At 45.2% G+C, this 8,725-nt stretch overlaps 1 non-coding gene across 1 annotated transcript; it reads left to right on the top strand.

Annotated features, from left to right (window-relative positions):
* The first annotated feature begins 7,002 nt into the window (after positions 1-7,002).
* LOC143681972 (18S ribosomal RNA) lies at positions 7,003-7,794 on the top strand. Its single transcript, XR_013175006.1, has one exon. It is a non-coding gene; the product is annotated as an 18S ribosomal RNA (ribosomal RNA).
* The last annotated feature ends 931 nt before the right edge of the window (positions 7,795-8,725 follow it).

The raw sequence follows: 8,725 nt of genomic DNA on the forward strand, positions 1-8,725 counted from the left end.
ATCAACAGAAGAGTGGCTAAACAAACTGTGGTATATACATATGATGGAATATTATGCAGCTTTAAGACAGGATAAACTTATGAAGCATGTAATAATATGGATGGACCTAGAGAACATTATGCTGAGTGAGTCTAGCCAAAAACTAAAGGACAAATACTGTATGGTCCCACTGATGTGAACCGACATTAGAGAATAAACTTGGAATATGTCATTGGTAACAGAGTTCAGCAGGAGTTAGAAACAGGGTAAGATAATGGGTAATTGGAGCTGAAGGGATACAGACTGTGCAACAGGACTAGATACAAAAACTCAAAAATGGACAGCACAATAATACCTAATTGTAAAGTAATCATGTTAAAACACTGAATGAAGCTGCATCTGAGCTATAGGTTTTTTTTTTTTTACTATTATTATTACTTTTATTTCTTTTCTCTATATTAACATTCTATCTTTTTCTGTTGTGTTGCTAGTTCTTCTAAACCGATGCAAATGTACTAAGAAATGATGCTCATGCATCTATGTGATGATGTTAAGAATTACTGATTGCATATGTAGAATGGTATGATTTCTAAATGTTGGGTTAATTTCTTTTTTTCCGTTAATTAATAAAAAAAAGAAAAGAAAATAAGCAAATACCACTGTAAAAAAATAAAAAAAAATAAAAAATATCAGCCTGGGTAGGGGTCGTAACTTTGCAGGAAAAGTGACCACCAAAGGGAAGATGCGAGCTTGAAGAGGAGGTGGCTGCTTAGGCTGCCGAGAAAGGCCACGTGGAAGCCCCTCCAGGGCAGCCTCCCGGGACAAGTTGCCAGGTGGGTGTGAGTTCCCTTTTCAATAGCGAATTATTTCTTTTTAAACCTACAGGAGGCAAGCAGACATCCTCAGATAGTTTCGCCTAAAGGCCCGAGATTTAAAGCCACCAGAAACTTTATGACTGTGCATCCCCCAAACCAGTGTGTACGATCTGTTCCTTGTAGCCTTGCATTTCTCTGCAGCCCTGAGCTCGCCTGGGTTGAAAGGAAGTGGTTGCGCACCCATGACCCGGGCCCCCCAGGGCTGCTCAGGCAGCTCAAGGGCCCCCCGCTCTGGCCTAGGCCCGGCTCTGGCCTCACTGCCCCTGCATGCTCCCCAGTGTCCTTACCTCCAGGAAGGGGTCGGGAGCCAGCAGTTCCCCATGGGCCCCCAGCTCTCAGAATCCACGGAGCCCGATGGCCGCCAGCAGGCCGATGGCACCCCTCTCCCACCGAGAAGGTGGCACCTTGTCATTCTGCCACTCTCCCTGTCTGAAATCTTTAAGAGACTGGATTAACTAACTACAAATATTTCAGACACTTGTTGGGTGTGTCCTTCCCTAGAGGCTGGCCCCAGAGCCCTTTGGAGGTTCCTTCTCTCATAAATCTCAGTAAGCTTGCTCATGGAGCCCACGAGAGATTTAAAAGCAAAACGCAAAGAGAAATGGATTTTTTGCATGAAACAAAAGTGAATACTAATGTGTCAAAAGAAAATGGGCCTTTGCCTCATCCTCTCTCGATAGAAAATTAATACATGTGCCCCTGCTTGCCCCCTTAGACCCTCAGCAATTGGGGTCCCGACCTCCTCAGTCCTCTGCGCTTCCCGGGCAGGCTCAGTTTTGTTTGACTCCCTTCGAAATTTACAGGTCCAGGGAAAGGAAAGCATCCACACTTAGGCTGGGAAATGGGGCATCTCCGCCCTCTTCCCTTTCCTCTCAGGGAGGACCCTGAAAAGGGTGTCAGAGATCAAAGGAGCCAGGCCGCTTGCCTCCCTCCCCAGTCCGGTAACCATCTCTGGGGGCGGGAATTCACACCTGCCTGGGGAATGGGGTGGCCTGGGGGGCATTACCTGCAAAGGTGGGCGAGTTTGAACTTTCAAAAGGTGGCCTCGGCACCTACCACCAGGAGGTAATAAGTTAAAAGCTAAAGCTCCTTCCTACAGGACTGAAGACGGTTTTGTGGAATTTGCATTTGAGAGTGCAAAAGCCCTTTTTTCACAGAAAACCCACACTTTTTTCACTTTTTTTCAAAGTCCCTTTTCCTTGATTTGGAGGCCTTTGAGGTAGCTTTTCACAAACGGTGACCTGGGGCTTTCGTGGCCCCTGAAGGCTCCCTCCTACAGCCTTTCCCATCGCTTCTCCCCAGGAACACACGTCCCTCCATGCCCTGACCCTGACCTCACTCCCCTGTCCTGGGAGGGAACCGGGTCATATAGGATTCCAGATTTGAACAGACGAGGGGTAGGTCTGTGTGTCACAAATTGGGGCCTGGGTCAGGAACCCCGAGGGCCTGTTAATGCACAGACTGTTGGACTCCACCCCCGAAGCTGGAGAATGACGAATCTTACAGGTTTCCAGGTGACAACCACTTGGGCCTTGAGAACCACAGTTCGGATGACTAACTGACTTGGTTTGCCTGAGACTAAAGGACCTTCTTGGAACACTGGGCTTGAAGTGCTAAAGCCAGGACAGTCCTGGACAAACTGGGACTGTTGGGTCCCCTACTCCAGTAGGCAGAGGAAAGCAGCTTCAAAAGAGGGAAAAACAGATAAACGCATGTCTGTTGAGGACTTGCTAGATGCCCATTGACACGAAGCATCTTATTTAATCCTCACGAAAGCAACCTTACAAGGAGAGGCGACGTTATTAAACTTTCCCAATTTTCCAATGCAGAAACTAAAGCTTGAAGCAGTTGGTAATGGGTCCAGTGTTACATGGCCAAGACGTACAGAGCCCAGATGCAGACCTAAGGGGGGTGAGGGAACACCCGTGTACTTAATCACCACATTATTTAAAAATATACAATTATTGAGGAATTGTATTGTTACGTGTGAGGACCCGTGTCATTGTGCGACCTGCTGAGGCATTTAATTTAGGTGGCCTGAGGGAAGGCTGGGGAACTTTGCACTTTCTTCTCTACCTCCTTCCCGCAGGCCTAGGGTTGGTGTTTGCATCCTTTCTGAGCTCTCCCTACTGTCCCTTCCATTTCCCTCGTTCGGAGGACCCTCCACTCACGACGTTCAAATGCCACCTTTTTGTGCACCGCCCACAAGTTCCAGACCCCAGGCTCACGGCCGGATCCCAGTTCTCAGCCATTAGCCATTTCCCGAATCGGTCAAAATCCCAACTGGAGCCAAGCTGAATGTCTCCTTGCCCACACACTTTGTTCTGTGCATATTCTTGATCAAGGCAACCAACCTAGGAGGAGACAAGGGCACGGACCCCCTCCGTCAGCACAGCCACGTGTCAGGTTAGGTGGGGGCATGTGGAGAAAAAGGCCTAATCTCTCATGTGCACGCCTGAGAAGTCAACCCAGCCGGCGGGTGGAGCGGTGGGGGTCAGAGGACTGACTGACCCCACTTTGCCAGAAGGAGCTAGAACTTGAAGGTTAAAGAAAGAGAAGGAATGCTCGCCTTCCATGTGGGAGACCCGGGTTCGCTTCCCAGCCCATGCACCCCCACCCCACCCACAAAATAAAAGAAAGAAGAGGGAAGAGGACATGCAGGCAAGGACAGCACTATGAGAGCCTCTGGTGCAGTGACACCTGAGGACGTTTAATCTGGTAAGTAGAGTGCGTCCACATGGGTTTCCTTATACAACTGATTTTCCTGAAGTTTCCCCCCATGAATTGGCTACAGCAACTAAACTGACCTCCTGACCATGGAGCTGTAAGCCCATGGCCTATCTGAAATGAGACCGTAATCACTCAAATACTTCTCTAAAGGGTACAATTTGCAGGAGGCGGGTTGGGGGGTCTCCAGCCCTGCAGGTGGCCTGTGGATGTCTTTCTTATACTAGCTTGCACACAATAGGTGCTCAATACATGCTTATTGGATAAATGCTTTGAGACTTGATATAACAATATAACCACAAAGATTCTGCAATTGAATTTTCGAATCTCTGCAATGATTAAAACTCTTCAAATGCTGTATCATTAGGTCCTCCCATTAATTTTGATTAATATTTTGATAGTAACAAGTCTGAGTGGGTGGACTTGGTTAACCATGGAAACTTTGGTCTCTCTCTTTAAGCTCTTTTCCCAGAACAAGAAAAAGCCGTGGAACTGCAAACTGCCAGAGCCTGATGCCCCAAATTCTATAAAAACAGCATTTCAGGAACAACTTTATTTCTGTCTACAAGAAAGTGTTTCAGGAGTAGCCAGCATACACCATGAACTAGTGAGGCAGTTGTCAACAGCAAATCCTCCCTAGACTAGAAAGTTTTCTGTTCAAAACTGGGCTGCTATGGAAAATACATATGCAAATAGGTCATCACTTATTTCTAAGTGTTTCTAAAGACTGACTGGCGAATGACACCCAGAACCCTCCATCATTTCCTATTCTATCTTGGCTTATCAGAGGGCAATACCTTAGTAGTATGAGAATCATATTAACAAAACTTTCAAGGAAGTCCACGTTTTAGCAGTAGATAGAACAGGTGTCCGTTTCAGAAGGATTCATCCTGTAAGTGCGTACAGAATATCGGAGAATTACTGCACACCGTGCAAAACCTGGGACTGAACACAGCAAGCAAACTCACCGCCCAAACCCCTCCCAACGTGGGACATGACTCCCAGGGGTGTGGACCTTCCTGGCAATATGGGACAGAAATCCTAGAATGAGCTGAGACTCAGTATCAAGGGATTGAGAAAACCTTCTTGACCCAAAGGGGGAAGAGTGAAATGAGACAAAGTCAAGTGTCAGTGACAGAGAGATTTCAAACAGACTCAAGAGGTTATCCTGGAGGTTATTCTTACACATTATATAGACGTCCCTTTTTAAATTTAAGGTGTATTAGAGAGGCTGGAGGGAACTGCCTGAAACTGTAGAGCTGTATTCCAGTAGCCATGTTTCTTGAAGATGATTGTATAATGCTAGAGCTTTCACGTGACTATGTGAGTGTGAAAAAAGAAAAAAAAAATCCTGGGTCTGGACTTGACTTTACAGAGAGGAAGAGAAAGAGCTGCCCTCCATAGGGGGCCAGTTCCCAATACAAGCATGTTGGGGGGTGCTTGACAAAGGGGCTCTGTGATGGTGTCAAGCGCAAGTCCCACCACCACCACCCCGCCCCATCCCATACCCGCCCCTTCCAAGGATACCCTGAAGCTCCTGGCAGGCAGGGACCATGTCTTTCTCCTCTCTGCCTTCTTTTAACCCAGGACAGTGCTCTGCTCCCTGGAGGTGATCCATAACTGCTCATGGGGCCGACGAACGACAGAATTCATGAGCGTGGAGCATGGCTACCCTGGGCCTGGACTGAGACTGTCCGCAAAGGTGCCAACTGCGCAAGTGGCTTAGGACACCTGTTCCTCTAAGCACTAAAACAAGACGACTACCTCATTTCAAATCCCCCACTGAGCAGCTGTCAGGCGGCAGCAGCGTTTGGTCCCTGTGCCCGGCAAGCCAGATTCAAACAGGTGGTCTGCACAGGTTAAAAATTCCCTATCCCGTTACTGGTTCCCAGAGCTATCCAATTCCCATCTTTCTTCTTTCAGGGAGAACTTTGTTGTGAATAGAAGCCTTGAACATGCTGCTGCTTTTCTCTTTTCTTCCCATTTTCCTTCCCAACCTGTGAGAAGAATCCAAATGAAGCACGGAAGATGTTCCTTTTTGTCTTTAGTCTTATTCAGAAGGCGCCGATGGAGGTGGCTGTGACGATGGGCCCCTGCTAATGCAGACATTCGCTCCCAGCCATCCCACCAAACTCCCAGCGCATCTTTTCTTCAGCAATTTAGGGAAAGGGGTGGCTGTAGATGGTTTTAGAATTGCTGCAGAGCGATCCCTGGGTCACACTTGCTTTTGTGACACTGCCCTTCTTCTTTTCAAAGGGCTATGACACTTATGTTTTTAAAAATGAATCAAAACTCATTTTCTTTGGAGAAAGGGTTAACAGTGACAGAGACCATTGGAGCTGGAGGAGAACCTCGAGGTCACCTGAGATCCAGTGTTCCAACCACGGGCGCCCATCAGAAATGCCCACAGAGATGTTAAAACACCTGGGCCCAGGGTCTCCCTGGAGATTTGATAGGTCTGGAAGGGGCCTGGTGGGGGCATTATTAAAGGGGCATAAGTGGGTGGTGCAACGGTAGCTCAGTGGTGGGTTCTCACCTGCCATGCCGGAGACTGGGTTCCATTCCCGGAGGCTGCCCATGCCAAAAAAAAACCCTTAAATAAGACATCTTGATGGACTAATGTCTAATCAGCCCATGATCACACATAACTGTGGTGTCATACACCAAATACATTTGGTATTTTTTATTTTTTGGGGGGAGGGGGATTTGCATCGACTCAGCTATGGCCTACAGGAGGCCCCGTCACAGTCAACGCAATTGTAGCTGGACTTATACTGAACATTGGTTCAACCAGCATATTACGTTAAAGGTATTATTCAGTCAATGGTAACAGGACATACACATACGCGCGTAGCTAAAAGCTACAAAAAAGAGAAAATATATACACTTGCATGTGTAATTCTACTAAAAATCAATAAAAAGGCCGGGACCAATATATACAAATATATACAGGCCAAACCTCCCCCACCCCCCTTAAACTCAACACCGCACCTACACAGTTCTACCAAGCCCCAAAAATAGATCTAATACAGTGCCATTGAGCAAACAACAAGAAGTACACTCAAAACCCTACCTCCCCCATTTATTGGTCAGACAACATTTTTGCCAATACTGACATAGCACTCAGGCTTTCACAACTTTTTAGTATAGAAAAAGCCTATGTCCTAACAGGACAACACCAGTTCATGTCGCTTAACTCTAAAGCAAGGCACTGAAAATGCCTAGATGAGTACTGAGTACTCCATAAACACAAAATCTTGGTCCCAGCCTTTTTATTAATTTTTAGTAGAATTACACATGCAAGCCTCAATGGCCCAGTGAGGATGTCCTCTAGATCAGAACAAGATCAAAAGGAGCAGATATCAAGCACGCAAAACACAGCAGCTCAAAACATTTTGCTAAACCACGCCCTCACGGGATACAGCAGTGATATCTGTGATAAAAATTAAGCAATTAACAAAAGTTTGACTAAGTCATACTAATTTAGGGTTGGTAAATTTCGTGCCAGCAACCACGGTCATATGATTAACCCAAATCAATAACCTTCAGAGTAAGAGTGTTTAGGATTTTCACCCAAATAAAGTTAAATTATTACTAAGCCGTAAAAAGCCCCAGTATAAATAAGCCCAACAACGAAAGTGACTTTAGCATATCCGAACACACAACAGCTAGGGCCCAAACTGGGATTAGATGCCCCACTATGCCTAGCCATAAACATAAACATTCAAACAAGAATATTCACCAGAGTACTACTAGCAATAGCTAAAAACTCAAAGGACTTGGCGGTGCTTCACATCCACCTAGAGGAGCCTGTTCTATAATTGATAAACCCCGATAAACCTCACCACCTCTTGCTAATACAGCTTATATACCGCCATCTTCAGCAAACCCTAAAAAGGAATTGCAGTAAGCACAATTATAACCATAAAAACGTTAGGTCAAGGTGTAGCCCATGAGGTGGGAAGAAATGGGCTACATTCCTTAATAATAGAGAACATGAAAGTCTTTATGAAAACAAAGTGTGAAGGAGGATTTAGCAGTAAGTCAAAAGTAGAGTGCTTGACTGAACCAGGCCATGGAACATGCACACACCGCCCGTCACCCTCCTCAACCTTACAGCACTAAATCTATGATTCATGTTAACAAACACCTAATTTTAGAGGAGATAAGTCATAACAAGGTAAGCATACTGGAAAGTGTGCTTGGAATAACCAAAGTGTAGCTTAAACAAAAGCACCTGGCTTACACCCAGAAGATTTCAACTCATTAGACCACTTTGAACTAAACCTAGCCCAAACATCCTACAACAAAAATTCACCCAAAACCTAAATTAAAACATTCACCAACCATAAAAGTATCAGCGACAGGAATTATAATATACAGGCGCCACAGAGACAGTACCGCAAGGGAAAGATGAAAGAATTATTAACAGTACAAGACAGCAAAGGTCAACCCTTTACCTTTTGCATAATGAATCAACTAGAACACCATTTGCAAAGAGAACTTAAGTAAAAAACCCCGAATCCAGACGATCTACCTGCAGACAGTCAAAAGGACCAATTCATCTATGTGGCAAAATAGTGAAACGATCAGTGGGTAGCGGTGAAAAGCCAATCGAGCCTGGTGATTGCTGGTTGTCCAGGAAATGAATATAAGTTCAACTTAAAACTTACCCTAAAAGAATAAATCAATAGCCCAAATGTAAGTTTTAAATATAGTCAATAGGGGTACAGCCCTATTGACACAGGAAAACCTTAATTAGAGAGTTCCCACAACACACTTCCATAGTAGGCTTGAGAGCAGCCATCAATAAAGAAAGCGTTCAAGCTCAACAATAAAAACTACAAATACCATTAAACACCAACAACTCCTAAGCCACCACTGGACTAATCTATCTTAATAGAAGGAATAATGTTGATATGAGCAACAAGAATACCTTTCTCCACGTACAAGTTTATATCAGACCGAATAATTTGCTGATAGTTAACAATTAAACTAAGCTTACCCATAAAATATCCTATAGTTACATACATTGTTAGCCCGACACAGGAGTGCACAACGGAAAGATTAAAAGAAACAAAAGGAACTCGGCAAACACAAACCCCGCCTGTTTACCAAAAACATCACTTCTAGAATCACAATTA

This window comes from Tamandua tetradactyla, chromosome 4 (assembly GCF_023851605.1).
Source record: "Tamandua tetradactyla isolate mTamTet1 chromosome 4, mTamTet1.pri, whole genome shotgun sequence".
NCBI classification, from domain to species: Eukaryota; Metazoa; Chordata; class Mammalia; order Pilosa; family Myrmecophagidae; genus Tamandua; species Tamandua tetradactyla.